General features: G+C 44.3%; 1 long non-coding RNA gene across 1 annotated transcript in view; it reads left to right on the top strand.

Moving 5' to 3' along the window:
- Positions 1 to 11,150: 11,150 nt before the first annotated feature.
- The window catches only part of LOC310844884, a 229,374-nt gene continuing 224,100 nt past the window's right edge, over positions 11,151 to 16,424 (top strand). The window contains exon 1 of the long non-coding RNA XR_014564373.1: positions 11,151 to 11,160. This is a non-coding gene — a long non-coding RNA (uncharacterized lncRNA). The remainder of the gene's footprint in view (positions 11,161 to 16,424) is intronic.

Below are 16,424 nucleotides of genomic sequence, written 5' to 3' on the forward strand. Positions count from 1 at the left end.
CGCATGTGCGAGCAGCAAAACTCGAAAGTAATGCATTCCATGCACCACGGAGCGTAACCTGAAAATGCTCAACCTGAAGCATATTTAACCCGAGGTATACATTTACTGTTCCACCCACTTTCGCCTCTGATCCCTGCTTCCTCCTGGCACCCTCTGAAAGTTGCTCAGAAGGGATTGTGTCCCTTGGGCAGAAAAGGTTTTCCTATCCCTGACTCCAAGCATCTTTTGAACAATCTTTCCTCACCTGGAGTACTGTGTCCAGTTCTGGGCACCACAGTTCAAGAAGGACACTGACAAACTGGAACGTGTCCAGAGGAGGGCAACCAAAATGGTCAAAGGCCTGGAAACGATGCCTTATGAGGAACGGCTAAGGGAGCTGGGCATGTTTAGCCTGGAGAAGAGGAGGTTAAGGGGTGATATGATAGCCATGTTCAAATATATAAAAGGATGTCACTTAGAGTTGGGAGAAAGGTTGTTTTCTGCTGCTCCAGAGAAGCGGACACGGAGCAATGGATCCAAACTACAACAAAGAAGATTCCACCTAAATATTAGGAAGAACTTCCTGAGAGTAAGAGCTGTTCGACAGTGGAATTTGCTGCCAAGGAGTGCGGTGGAATCTCCTTCTTTGGAGGTCTTTAAGCAGAGGCTTGACAACCATATGTCAGGAGTGCTCTGATGGTGTTTCCTGCTTGGCAGGGGGTTGGACTCGATGGCCCTTGTCGTCTCTTCCAACTCTATGATTCTATGATTCTATGAACAAGCCAGCAGACAGTCGCTGCAGGCCAAGCCACCTCCTGGCCAGGCAGCTAACTCTCTTTAGCTCTGATTTCTGTATTGCAGGGGGTTGGACCAGGTGACCCTATGAGTCCCTTCCATCTCTACAATTCTGTGATTCTATGATTTACAGCAAATCGACCTTTCTTTGCAGCCATGGGCAAGGAAAGGATGCCGATGTTGTAGAGTCATTTTGCCATAGTACATAACCACAGGTTGTTGTTCTTTAAGTGCAGGCTTCCCCACCCCAAAGGAAATGCCATACGTTTTCACTTGCCTCACTGTCCCCCCATCAAAAAACAGAGGAGAAATGTTTTCTTCTGTGCACCCCCCCCACCCTGATTCAAAAGTTTGTTGTGCTGGGCAACAGCCCTAATGCACACAGGGTCCCCTTTGAGTACTAGCGTCCTACAGCCGCGTGCCAACTAGACCACAGCAATATTCCTATCAATGTATATTTGTGGATGCAATTCCCCCCACATGCACAATTCACTGGTAATGCAAAACAATATGTTAAAAATAGCATGAATTACAATTATTTTGTATGATTCAGTAACCACAAATAAGCCATTATTGCAAGGGAAATGAATCAGCCAGCCCCTGGCAACAAATTGGAAGCGGCAAAGCAGCAGGTAAAATCCATCCCGGCTAAAATTATTACATATGTTTTTCTCGGAGTAATGAAGCACATTTGACATGAACATAAAGTAGCTGTTGAACTTAATCCTATAACTGAAACCTGAATCCTACAACTGTGGGAGTTACCAGGGGGTGAGGGTGGGGTTGGTGAAGGGGGGGGATACCATGGCAGTTTCTGGGAGTGGGCTTGTCAGGTGGCATCTATTTATGGCTCCCGTTCCTGCTTTAGAGACAGTGTGGGCATTCGGATCTGGTATCTGCATGACTGCCAAGGTCGAAGAAACCTCTCTTGGTGGTAGTTATGGACCTGAGATGTGTGTGTGTGTGTGTGTGTGTTATCTCACAAGCAAAATATCCCTTGCTGGTAAAATGCAGCGTCCCACATTTCAAGAGCAGTCCTAAAAGTGCCATCCTAAACACTCTTACCGGGGATTCAACCCAACGAAACTCAATGGGGAGGCAAATTTTTGAACAAAAATGCCGTGGGTCATACTTTGAAACAATTGCAGGATTTAGTGGAAAGAGTTAATTAATAGCTGCCCATTGGGGAACAGATAATCCTTAAGCACTAACTCTGCAGGAGATGTGCCCCCTCTTTCATTTACCCTGGATCAGGGGTCAGCAAACTTTTTCAGCAGGGGGCCCAGGGTCCACTGTCCCTCAGACCTTGTGGGGGGCCGGACTATATTTTGAAAAAAAATAAATGAATGAATTCCTATGCCCCACAAATAACCCAGAGATGCATTTTAAATAAAAGGAGACATTCTACTCATGTAAAAACACGTTGACTCCTAGACTGTCCGCGGGCTGGATTTAGAAGGCGATTGGGCCGGATCCGGCCCCTGGGCCTTAGTTTGCCTACCCATGCCCTGGATCATCATATCTCTGTTCCTAAACAGGCTTGAGATGATTAAAAGAAACTGGAGAAATGTAGATTTCCTTCTCTCTTGAAGGGGTTTTTTTTTGGTCATTCACCGAGCTGACATTTTTTGGCTCCCAGTACATTAAATAAATCTAATTATGACACTTTAATAAAATATGTTAAAGGAGATTATTTGAGGCCAAAGTCTGAAAGCAATGCAGAACATGTTCCAGCAGCACATTCCTTGCACCTGGATATTAACCTCTTCAATGCCCTCTGGACATATGGCACAAATCCAGAATCACAGCACCTGTAGTTCCCGGTGGATGTCTGCCATAAGCACTCACTTCATAGGAAAGTTTAATATGACACATTCAGCATAGCTGGGCGGATTGTGACCCCAAGTTTACTGATGTTTCAGGAGCCAGTGGGACAAGCAAAAACCTGCACATTTCCCAGTTTGCCTCAGTGGAGCCGAGTGCCAATTTGGCCTGTCCGTATCCCTTATTAGCTGCTGTTCACAAAACATTCAGATCGCTGAATTCCACATTCGTACAAGCAATTCGCAGCAAATTGTTGGGCTGGTGCCAAGACGAGATTAATCACAAAACCAAATGTGTTTCCTGATGAAATGAAAATCATTCTGGGAGGGAAACCAAGAGGTTTATGAAAGAACGTAAGCATATCTCAGAGTACAACACCTACCTACATACCTTTTGCACACACACATACACACAGACAGTAATTAGGGCATGCAGCTATAAATTTATATTGGTTTCACTCTCATGGAATGGTGGTGTTGCGACATTGCTAAGAATCCTTTGTTAGAGACCCAGGTGTTCTGATTAGTGCAAGAGATAGAACTGAGCATCGGGGGCGGGGGGTGTTTACTATTGTCAAATGGAAAGCAGCCATGGTGAACTGTCTCCGTTGACTTGGGTGGGATTTGAGATCTTTTCCCACCAAATGCAACCTAACCCTGTGGCATGAAGGCTTGGTAAGCTGGTAAGAAGTTGTTTTTTTTATTATTGTTGTTGTTGTTATTTCTCTATCACTTTATTTAAAACAAAAACAAGACACCTCAAAGCAGTTTAAGGTAAAGGTAAAGGGACCCCTGACCATTAGGTCCAGTCGTGACTGATTCTGGGGTTGCGGCGCTCATCTTGCTTTATTGGCCGAGGGAGCCGGCGTACAGCATGTGGCCAGCATGGCTAAGCCGCTTCTGGTGAACCAGAGCAGTGCACAGAAACACCGTTTACCTTCCCTCCAGAGCAGTATCTATTTATCTACTTGCACTTTTCACATGCTTTCGAACTGCTAGGTTGGCAGGAGCAGGGACCGAGCAACGGGAGCTCACCCCATCGTGGGAATTTGAACCGCCAACCTTCTGATCAGCAAATCCTAGGCTCTGTGGTTTAACCCACAGCGCCACCCGCGTCAAAGCAGTTTACAATCTGCATTAAAACATCATATAAAACAATCCAGACCCAAACGTTACTAAAGAAAGTCAAATATAAAGGATACATTCAAAGCAACGTAATTAACAGGAAACCAGGATATTATCTTAAGAGATTTCAAAACAAAACATTAGAAAGGAGGCCGGCTACAGAATGCACACTGAAGGCAGCAAAGTTATCTTAAACCTTTCAAAAGAAAACATGACTAAAGGAAGTCAGTTATAAAGCACACGTTTAAAACAGCATAATTAGCAAGAGAATAAAATATTATCCTGAGCATAGAAGGCTTATGAGTAGGTTGCAGCTAGGCTGCAGAACATGCATGTTGGGTATAGGAGCGCCCAGGTCCCATCTGATTCTGCAAGTAGGGCTAGGAAGAGCCTTGTCTGAAACCCTGGAGAGCTGTTGCCTGGTAATGTAGACACTCCTGAGCAAGAAGGATCAATGGTTTGAATCAGTATAAGACACCTTTCACTTATGAACATACACTATTTGATTCAGCATCAGCATAGGCATGAGGGTTTGGGGCGCATTTTCTGTATTCTGTAGCGATTCACTCTTTTCCAAGCATCCTGTCTGGCTGAATTCCATTTGCAATTTTTGGACATCCATTTTAGATTAGGGATTCTGCCAGTGAACCACCTAACTGCTTCCTTCTCTTTAAGTTATTTTGGTGACATGGAGGTTTAATCTGAAATCAGTGTGGATTTGCTGGTGTCTCTGGTATCTTCTCTCTCTTGCATCAGGGAAGTTTGCTTATATTATGGATGGATGTTCTGCGTTGTTTTATTAACATTACTGCTACAAGTTTGTCATGAACTTTGGCTAGAACAATAAGCTTATGAAATGAACAGTGTGGAACATGCTGGACCAGGAGGGTTCTTTGATCCGATCCAGCAGAGCTTTCAGTGTATTTTATCATCCTTTCTACTACTCTGTTCATGCATTGCCAAAGATTGCAAGATTACAACTTTTGCATGGCTCAGTTTCTCTCTGGCAATGTGGATAATTGAGTCACGTGTAGTCAGTGGGATGATATAAAGGGGATATATAAGAGACGTGGGTGGCTCTGTGGTCTAAATCACTGAGCCTCTTGGGCTTGCCACTCAGAAGGTTGGCGATTCGAATCCCCACGATGGGGTGAGCTCCCGTTGCTCTGTCCCAGCTCCTGCCAACCTAGCAGTTCGAAAGCATGCCAATGCAAGTAGATAAATAGGTACTGCTGAGGCAGGAAGGTAAATGGTAAAAGGTAAAAGTGCTCTGCTTTCCATCATGGTGTTCTGTTGCGCCAGAAGCGGTTTAGTCATGCTGGCCACATGACCCAGAAAGCTGTCTGTGGATAAATGCTAGCTCCCTTGGCCTGAAAGCGAGATGAGTGCCACAACACCATAGTCGCCTTTAGCTGTCCAGGGGTCCTTTACCTTTTCCCCCCTTTACTTTTATAGAGGTGATACCATGCAAGCACCCCTCTAATCCATACTGCTGATTCTAGCATGGAAGAAGAAGAGTTTGGATTTGATATCCCACTTTATCACCACCCTAAGGAGTCTCAAAGTGACTAACAATCTCCTTCCCCTTCCCCACAAGAAACACTCTGTGAGGTGAAAGAGGCTGAGAGACTTCAGAGAATTGTGACTAGCCCAAGGTCGCCCAGCAGCTGCATGTGGAGGAGCGGGGAAGCGAACCCGATTCACCAGATCATGAGTCCACTGCTCTTAACCACTACACCACACTGGCTCTCACTGGATGGTACCCATGGGATTATAGGGGCTCCACGTGGTCTAGGCTGTGAGAGCCAGGTATGGCTCATAAGCAATCTCTGCATTCTGAGCACATTGTTTTATTGGTTTGTTTATTTTACTGTTACATCCCACCTTTCCTCCTTAGAGCTCAAGGTGGCGTACATGGTTCTCCCGCTCCTCATTTCATCCTCACAGCAACCCTGTGAGGTAGGTTAGGCTGAGAGACTGTGACTGGCCCAACGTCACCCAGTGAGTTTCATGAGGGAGCAGGGATTTGAACCCTGGTCTCCCAGGTTCTTGTCCAACACTCTAACCCCTACCCTGCACTTTCATCCTGAGAACACGCAAATCAAGCTTATGACGAATTGAATATGGTTGGTTCCTTTTGCTTTTCCTGTTATGGTATAGGTTCCAAGAACTTTGTCACCTTTTGTTAGCTGTCAATTTTTCCGACTACAAGTGAAGCCTCGTAGTATCTCAAAAAGCCTTGTGAACAATTACAGCCTGGAGTCAGGAGGGTGCATTTATGTGTGAAAATATTTGGACAATTTACTGAGCTCTGTTGAAATATCTACAAAACCCAATGCATGGATGATCTGAATGAGTGACAACCACTTTCTCATCCTTCAGCCAGGTTGAATAAGGATTCACCCCTTTCACATATGAAAATGTAGTGGAATCCATGCCCTTCATGGGACTGCCTGAACGATTAATTGCGGATGGTGAATAACAATTATTGTGCCACTGCTTCACACAACACAACCTTCAGTCTCCAGTACTATGCATATATATATATATATATATATATATATAAAAATATATATATATATAAATATATAAATATATATAAATATATATATATATATATATATATTTGCTTTCGTATATATATATATGACTGGAAGCAGTGGGACTAACTTCAAAGCAGTGGGACTAACTTCAAAGTAACCATGCTAATGACTGACCTGTAAATTGGTAAGTGGACAAACTGTGTACTTTATTATCAAGTTATGTGAAGGCCTAGAGTAGCCTCCGTCAACCTGGTACAATCTCAATATTTTGGACTACAACTCCCAACAACCCTCTGTGCTGACTGAGGCTGAAGGGAGATGGAGTTCAAAAATCTGGAGGGCGCCAGGTTGGAAAACTCTGATCCAGGACAGATTGTTGGGGGGGGGGGGGGGTTGGGACGTATTAGAAGCCACCCAAAACTGAACTGATTCCATAGGAGCAGCATAATTACAAAACAAACTCAACAACCATAATGAGCAAAGATGACTTTTGTAGCAATGTGTGAAACTGTTCTTTATTTCTCTCCCCCCCCCTTAAGCTGGACATTCCTGTCCCTTTAAGTGCAAATGGCTACATTAATATTCTCTTTTTTAAAATAAAAAAAACCATGAAGCCTTGTTTGCAATCAATGCATATTCCCCCTTTGTGTAAGAATAACAGATGTTGATAGAAATAGCCATTGGGTTTGTAAAGAACCCATTTCATGTGTCAGAATAGTTGTGCCTCTTCTAGATGAAATGTCAAAAGCAGGCAGATATCTCAATGTGAAATGACCTTAAGAAAAACCCGACCTCGCCAAAGATGACCTTTTTCCAGCAAGAAACATTAAAATTACAACCATATTCATGCTTCAGCTTCAAAAACAATATGTATTTCTTTTCCTTTTTTGTACTTTTCCATCTCGGCATCCTGTGTATTTTAAATAAAGATGTACACTGGCCCTTCTATATGCCATGTTACGCTGAGCATATTTATTTCTCTGTGGGAGTAAAATGGGGGTGCATGAATATTTATGTACATATATATTATGTACATACACAGATCTATATACTCCGAGCGAATCAAGCCAAATCCTCCTAATTTCTCAAGAGCCCTCGCGTTTTCTCTCTCTTCATTTTGCACTAGCAGGATGCATTACTTATTGTAACAGAGTGTCTTTTTCCCCTGAATTTTTCACAAATCCCCACAGCCTTGCTTTCTGCAAGTAAAATGCATGTCTTAACAATGACTTAATCAGCTTGAAGTGTCCAAGGTTCTTATAAAGCAGCGATAGAGGGGAATTCACATATAATAGTGTACGTGTGCCATTGCTCATTAGTACCATAGAGAGGAAGAGTGGGGAGCGTTTTTCAGTTTGAGAGCTGCATTACCATATGGGGGACATTCTGGGGGCTAAATGCTAGTGGAGGGTCACAGCCACACACACACACTTAGAGAATCATAGAATGGGAAGGGACCCTGTTGTTGTGGTTGTTGTTTAGTCATGTCCGACTCTTCGTGACCCCATGGACCAGAGCACGCCAGGCACTCCTGTCTTCCACTGCCTCCCGCAGTTTGGTCAAACTCATGCTGGTAGCTTCAAGAACACTGTCCAACCATCTCGTCCTCTGTCGTCCCCTTCTCCTTGTACCCTCCATCTTTCCCAACACCAGGATCTTTGGCTTTGGCCCAGCCGCTTCATCAGCTGTGATGTACTTGTACTTGTCCTCCGCTCTTCCTCAGTAGCATGTTGGACGCCTTCCAACCTGAGGGGCTCATCTTCCAGCGTCATAACTTTTATATGCCTGTTGTTTTTGTCCATGGAGTTTTATTGGCAGGGATACTGGAGTGGCTTGCCGGTTCCTGCTCTAGGTGGATCACGTTGATTCAAAACTCTCCACTATGACCTGTCCATCTTGGGTGGCCTTGAACAGAATAGCTCATAGCTTCTCTGAGTTATTCAAGCCCCTTCACCATGACCAGGCAGTGATCCATGAAGGAGGAAGGGACCATGAGGGTCATCTAATCCAAGCCCCTCGCATTGCAGGAATCTTAACTGAACCATCCAGGACAGATGTCCACCCAACCTCTGCTTAAAAGCCTCAATTGAAGGAGAGTGCACAACCTCCCATGGGATTCTGTTCCACTGTCAAAGAGCTCTTCCTGTCAGAAAGTACTTCCTGATGTTTACTCAGAACCGCCTTTCTTCTAACTTGAAGCCATTGGTTTGGGTCCTACCCTGCAGAGCAGGAGGAAACAAACTTGATCCATCTTCCATGTGACAGCCCTTGAGGTATTTGAAGCTGGCTACCATATCGCCTCTTTTCCAGGCTAAACATACTCAACTCCCTCAACCATTCCTCGTAAGGCTTGCTTTCCAGACCCTTGGTCATCTTGATCGCCCTCCTCTTAATATTAAGCCTGTAAGTTTACTGTTGGGGTGCAAGGTAGGGATGTGGGATAAATTCAATTAGGTTTGGCTGTAAGAGCAAACCTACCAAATCCACACAATTTGAATTTCTCTGAATTTTGCAAAGCAGTTCTCCAGCCAAGTAATGTGTACAAAAATGCATATTCATGGGCAAAGTGTGTGTATATATATATGCATATGTCAATGAAGAGTACATAAAAATGCATTATATTAGGGGAAACTGGAAAATGGATATATTAGGCAAAATATATACAATAAAGATTTTATTTTTTTTTTAAAAAATAATATTTATTACTATTCCAACAGTTTAAACACTACAAAAAAGTTAAACAAGACAATACAGTACAATACAAAAACGAAAACACTACATAACACTAACACTAACACATTAAACTAACAAAACAAAACAGAAACATTTTAAGACACATCAAACAATTTCAATATCTTATCTTTCATTCACTTGTTTCAACGACCTCCTCACACCTCCCTTTTTGTATTCCACTTCTGTTAATTGTTTCAGCAATTCCTTAATATATACTATAAAGATTTTATTAGGAGAAATTTGCACTAAAATGCTGACAAATTTCCATGAGGACTTATTTTTTAAAGAAAGAAATAATCACAAATAGCTGAAGAAATGTGGAGAATTAAATTTAAGGTTGGAAACTGAGAACTGACAGATCTATCTGTCCCTAGTGGGGACACTCACACTTTACACTTCCTTTTCAGAATTTGTGCTGCTGTTTTAATCAGATGCCTTGGCGTCCCTTATCTTGGCAGATCTCTTCTGAGGAGGGTGTGACCAGATGACTCATTGCTTCCCCACCATCCCCTGTCTGAGACTCCATTTGCAGAAGTACTTGAGAGTCCCAATATTTGATGAAGTTGGGTTAACATGGTGTTTAGAAACTGTCTCTCTCTTACCTTCCCCACCTGGCTTTTATCAAACACTTCTCCAATTTGCTGCATTAGCCTTGAGCCATCACTAACCCAAATTAAGGCAGGAAGCAATAAGAGTCTGATGCTGTCAAGTATCAGGTTTGTAAATGCCCCAAAGGGATGGTGTTTTGTATGGTTTTGCTATTTGGATAAAAAGTTCTCAATTTGGAGTTAACTGCAATCACTGCTATATTTAAGGCTCTCTTCTATTTGGTCAACAGAGGTTGCTAAATCAGTGTCAATAGAAGCAGCAGAAATATTAACCGGGTTCTCTATACTTTAACCAGGGGACGCGGGTGGCGCTGTGGGTAAAACCTCAGTGCCTAGGACTTGCCGATCGCATGGTCGGCGGTTCGAATCCCCGCGGCGGGGTGCACTCCCATCATTCGGTCCCAGCGCCTGCCAACCTAGCAGTTCGAAAGCACCTCTGGGTGCAAGTAGATAAATAGGGACTGCTTACCAGCGGGAAGGTAAACGGCGTTCCGTGTGCTGCGCTGGCTCGCCAGATGCAGCTTTGTCATGCTGGCCACATGACCCGGAAGTGTCTGCGGACAGCGCTGGCTCCCGGCCTATAGAGTGAGATGAGCGCACAACCCTAGAGTCTGGCAAGACTGGCCCGAATGGGCAGGGGTACCTTTACCTTTACCTATACTTTAACAAATTCAAAAAATGAAAAAAAGGGGTCACTAGTTCATAACGAAGCAAGAAAACGTACTATATAGAAATGAAGGTACAGTATACTTTTTACACAGAACAAGAAAATCTGACTTCCATGTTATAATATCCTAGGTATGAGGAAAAAATAGACAAAGAACACCATCAATGTTTCAAAATTCAGATGTTTGGTTGCCATATAGCTTTTTAAAAACCCTGATTGATTGATTGTATGTGGATGTACTTCTCTTCATTCTGCAACATACCAAACAACCTGAGAATAGCTCAGTTGGTAGAGCATGAGACTCATTATCTATGCTTCCTCTTAAATCTTTAACCCATAATTCAGTTGTCCTCTTTGGAACAAAATGTGATAAGCTTGCTTCAAGCCAGGCATGACGCGGGTGGTGCTGTGGTCTAAACCACAGAGCCTAGGGCTTGCCAATCAGATGGTTGGTGGTTTGAATCTACGCCACAAGGTGAGCTCCTATTGCTCAGTCCCTGCTCCTGCCAACCTAGCAGTTCGAAAGCATGAAGTGCAAGTAGATAAATAGGTACCACTCCGGTGAGGAGGTAAACGGTGTTTCCATGCGCTGCTCTGGTTCACCAGAAGCAGCTTAGTTATGCTAGTCACATGACCCAGAAGCTGTCTGTGAACAAACACTGACTCCCTCGGCCAGTAAAGCAAGATGAGCACCGCAACCCCAGAGTCGTCCGCAACTGGACTTAATGGTCAGGGGTCCCTTTACCTTTAAGCCAGGAATGCAGTGTCATAATGCCCTCCATTTAATTGCCTATCTTCACAGTCCATCAGTGTGAAGGCAAAGAGCTATCTTTTTCAGTAACACAGCTGTGTGCAAACAAAAGTTTTCCACCAACAGCCCACATGTGGTGCAATCAAATAAACCAAAACCATAAATGTAAACAGTGAGGTTGCAAGGATGGGTATCTGAAGAAAGGAAGTGATGTCCTAAAATGACCTCTGCAATGATGTTCACTTGAAGTAGTCTTTCAGGTTTGTTATCTGCTGCTGGTAACATACTTTTTCAGGGCCTGCTTTGAGTGCATTCAAAATGCCAGATCAATGTGGGGAACGGCCAAAGCTCAGGGACATGTTTTCCATACACAAGATTCCCAGTTCAATCCTGACCTGCACTCAAGGGTGGAAATGCACAGCTAAGGTCACATATAGTTTCACCTTCAGTGGAGGACTCCTCCCTCAAGGGTTAGATACCCCTACTGAGTGGGATCATCACCTTGCTGACAAAGGTCCATATAGTTAAAACTATGGTTTTCCCAGTAGTGATGTACGGACGTGAGAGCTGGACCATAAAGAAGGCTGATCGCTGAAGAATTGATGCTTTGAATTATGGTGCTGGAGGAGACTCTTGAGAGTCCCATGGACCGCAAGAAGAACAAACCGATCCATTCTTAAGGAAATCAGCCCTGAGTGCTCACTGGAAGGACAGATCCTGAAGCTGAGGCTCCAATACTTTGGCCACCTCATGAGAAGAGAAGACTCCCTGGAAAAGACCCTGATGTTGGGAAAGATGGAGGGCACAAGGAGAAAAGGACGACAGAGGACGAGATGGTTGGACAGTGTTCTCAAAGCTACCAGCATGAGTTCGACCAAACTGCGGGAGGCAGTGGAAAACAGGAGTGCCTGGCATGCTCTGATCCATGGGGTCATGAAGAGTCGGACATGACTAAATGACTAAACAACAACAACTGAGTGGGATGGGCAATGAGAAGAAGGGGGAAATTTAGGAAAACCGGAAAAAATATTTGGAAATATTTTTATTTATCTTTATTTTAAAAGATTCATAGTTCACCCTTTACTCCAAAAGAGCAGGGAACAATAAAAGCTTCATTTAAAACAAAAATCCATTAATCAATGTGAACAGCTAAAATTCCCATTACAATCCATTCTAAAACAGCAGAATGTATCTAAAAATTTTGCAGACTGCTACTGCAATTTCATTTCAGTTGTCCCTGCCACCACCAGCACTGAAACGCCAATACCCACAAACCAGACCATTAAAAAAGACAGGCGGTCAATGTGGGAAACACTGGAATGCAACGGTTTGGCAGCAATGCCATCCACATCTCCGGAACGATGGAGTGAATGAATGATCCCAGTTCCAGAGGAAATGGATGGGGTAGAAGCCATTGACTTCTCTGCAGCTCTTCAGTAGTGCAGAGGCAACTCTGATCCACAAACACAGGTGCTCTTGCTGCATGTCTAGGACAGCTTTTGGGGGTTCAGCAGAAAATCCTAAAACTGGTGTGTGTGTGTGAATGTGCAAAGGGATTAAACACACTGAATGACAAGGAGTAGTCAGGCCATTGGTTTTCTGCACTGTATGCATGTGTCTAAGTGAAGGAACCCTTAAGCAGTCTTCGCTGCCATTTCCATTTTCTCCTCTTTTCTCTTCTAGTATTTTAAATTTCTCCATAATCCTTTTATGTGGCTCAGAAAGCATTTATCTTTTCAAGATACTCCTTTTCCACCTTAACAGGCCACTGCATATCTCTGTGTAGTTTTATTTTTCCTCCTACTTTACTCTTTTCTTTCTTTCTTTCTTTCTTTCTTTCTTTCTTTCTTTCTTTCTTTCTTTCTTTGCTCAGTGATACACAAACCATCTGTGCTTCTAACACAATGTTCTTGAATAGCCTCCAGGCTGAGTCTGTGGTTTGAAAGTTTTTAACTCTGCCCTTCAGCCTGCTGTTAACCATTTTCCTCATAGTTTTAAAATGTGCCATTTTAAAGTTTTACGGTCCCCCCCTGGAGGAGGCGTTTCCCCCTCTATTAAGATATCAAAAGTAATTACGCGTCAGTTGCTGTTACCCTGTGGAGCTCAGCTGGGGAACCCTTCGCTAGATATAGAGCCGTGGCTTAAACCTTGCCACTCCACAAAATACGTCACACTATTAAAGGTGTTTGAACCCCCCTCCCCCTTGTCACACATAACTCTATTGAAACTCATAGTCAATTTCTCCCTAGTTCCAGCTCTGCTATTCTTTCCAACCCCAATGATGTATGGTGCAAATACCTTCCAAAAGAGACCATATAACACTGGTCCTGAAAGACCTATATTGGCTCCCAGTACATTTCTGAGCACAATTCAAAGTGTTGGTGCTGAACTTTAAAACCCTAAACAGCCTCTGCCCAGTATACCTGAAGGAGCTCTCCACCCCAATTGTTCAGCCCGGACATTGAGGTCCAGCTCCGAGGGCCTTCTGGCGGTTCTCTCGTTGCAAGAAGCCAAGTTACAGGGAACCAGGCAGAGGGCCTTCTCGGTGGTGGCACCCGCCCTGTGGAACGGCCTCCCATCAGATGCCAAGGAAATAAACAACTACCTGACTTTTAGAAGACATCTGAAGGCAGCCCTGTTTAGGGAAGTTTTTAATGTTTGATGTTTTATCATGCTATTAATATTCTGCTGGGAGCCGCCCAGAGCAGCTGGGGAAACCCAGCCAGATAGGCAGGGTATAAATAAGTTGTTGTTGTTGTTGTTGTTAATTAACTATCATGATGATTATTATTGCTAATTTTTTATTGCTATTTTTTATTGCCATCATTGCACATGGTTGGCATCCGTCTGTCTTGGGAGACACTGGAAGCATGTGGCATTAAGGGTACAGTCACATTGTTGAAAGGTAGCAGCACCTGCTGTGGCTGTAGAAACCAATATAGGATGGGACATGTTTTGTTGGGTCTGGGGCTGATGAAGGCATCCAGTTATGCTGCTGCAGATGCACCATGACATTTCTTCTCTTGTTGCTCCTCCCAGCAGTTAATGCTCCTCTGGTCACTACTATGGATACAGGACTTTACTGCCTGTCTCCAGACACTGTGGTCATCTGTAAGGCTTCCTATCTCATTTGCAGACATCTTTGTAATGCAGAGTTGGCCTCTGCCTGAAGCCAGATCCCCATAGAACATGTCCTTGAGCATGCTGCCATCTTCCATTCGTTCAACATGGCCAAGCCAACAAAGATATCACTGAGACAGTAGTACCAATGTGCTGGGAATGTGAGCTTGGGAAAACTCATCTTTGTTTGAGACTCTGTCCTGCCAAGTGATGCCCAAAATCTTCCTTTATGCAGTACATGTGGAACACATTGATGTATCCCTCCTGGCGGTTTTACATGGAGTTTCCCCTGTGTGTACACATTCACACACAAACATACACACCCCAGTGTGGCCTGGTATAATGCTAACTAGGTAGAACATCATATTGTAGGATGGTTGGCTGGCGGGTTTGTGTGTGCCACATTTTAAAAAATGTTCCTCTGTGAATAGCCAGTCTTGCTAGCAAAATGTCAATCAAAAACCTTTCTGTATCTAGGGATTTAAAAGAAAAAAATAGAGAGGGGGAGGGAGCTTTGCTGTCCTGCCCCACCCAACTGTGTCCCAGCACTGCTGCTACTGGGTGGGTGCTGTGGCCTCCATACCTCCCACCCGTGTCTGCCAGGCTGAAACCCTCAAGGAGGACATGAAAAAAGTGTCAGTCAGAGACATGGCTTTGAGGGAGGCATTGTCATCTGAGGAACATGGATGCCCAGGTGAGAGTCTTAAAGTCCAGGTGGAGGAGTCTGGGAGGGACTCATCTGACCCCTTGGCTCTGAGGCAGGGGCGGAGGAAGGGGGTGCGGTGGGGGTGGGCTGACCCAGGCATCACCACTGAGAGGGGTGACAAAATGTCGGGCGGCACACACCATGGGGCCTGCAGCACACTCGAGCCACATGTCTCTCCTGGGAGTGACACGGTGGCTTAGGCGCCCCCAGGCTCTGCGCTTCCCCAAACGGTCTGCTCACCGCCTCCCCCTAAGCTGTAGGGTGGCTGAGTGGAAGGAGGCAGGCAGACTTCTCTGAGGCCCCATGGAGCATCCTGCCCAGGCTCGCTCGCCCCACAGGTGGCTGGCCCTGCCCCAGGGTGCAGGGCATGCAAGCTGCCTCAGGCGCCGGATCGACTTGCTCCGCTGCTGCTCTGAGGTTCACCAGCACAATCCAGTCATGGACAACTCTGGGGTTGCGGCGCTCATCTCGCTTTATTGGCCAAGGGAGCCGGTGTACAGCTTCCAGGTCATGTGGCTAGCATGACTAAGCTGCTTCTGGTGAACCAGAGCAGTGCACGGAAATGCCATTTACCTTCCCGCCGATGTGGTACCTATTTATCTACTTGCATTGATATGTTTTTGAACTGCTAGGTTGGCAGGAGCAGGGACCAAGCAACGGGAGCTCACCGCGTCGTGGGGATTCAAACCACCGACCTTCTGATCAGCAAGCCCTAGGCTCTGTGGTTTAACCCAAGGTTTTAATTGAAAAACACCATTCAGGTTTTTTCCCCCCAGGAAATCCCAAGGTTGGGATCAGACTTCTAAACAAATTATCAAGTGGCTATTGTGTAGCATCAGCTTTGCTGATGTAGCTGGTTTTTCCAATTATTATCCTGGGGTTTTTTTAAGAAAAAAAGAAAAGAAATCGTAAACGGGGCAATGGGAATGAAGGTGACTTGGGAATTATGAAGATAATGATTACGGTACTTTAAAGAGCCAAGAAGGGAAGGGGAAATAAGTAGAATCTTTGGCTCTTTAAAATTCTAAAATGTATACTTAGGAACCATATATATATAATATCCAGTAAGAACCATACTGCTAAAATAATAATAATAATAAAGAAGGTCTGAACAGCAGCTTTCAAATTTATTCAGACTAATGAGCTCGTCTAAATTTTTAGGATGCTAATTCACTGAAGTTGGTTCTGTGGTGGGAGAGAAAAACAACAAGGTTGTCACTGCCTGTGAACAAAGTGAATTGGTTATATGACTGACAGTAGAAATTTCTTTTAACATCAGTAAAAGGAGGCAGAAGTGTCAGGTAAGAGGACAGATGCTGACTTCTCTAGCACTCGGTTTGTGTACTGCCACTGATTTGATGCCAACTTAATAGGCTCAGCATCGACCAAACAGATAGAGAGAAGAGGAAGCAAACGGCTCCAGGAGGGCATCCACACCCTGTCAGATTTAGCCTAACACCCATTCAAGAAGTTTCACATTGCTGTAAACCTTTCTGTCCAAGGCAGGTCTCTTCCTTTGTCAAAACTTCCCAAGTGATGGTGAATATATATTTTAGTCACTTTTGCTTAAAGTG

The sequence above is a fragment of the Podarcis gaigeae genome, assembly GCF_964106915.1.
Source record: "Podarcis gaigeae genome assembly, chromosome: 1".
Classification (NCBI taxonomy): domain Eukaryota; kingdom Metazoa; phylum Chordata; class Lepidosauria; order Squamata; family Lacertidae; genus Podarcis; species Podarcis gaigeae.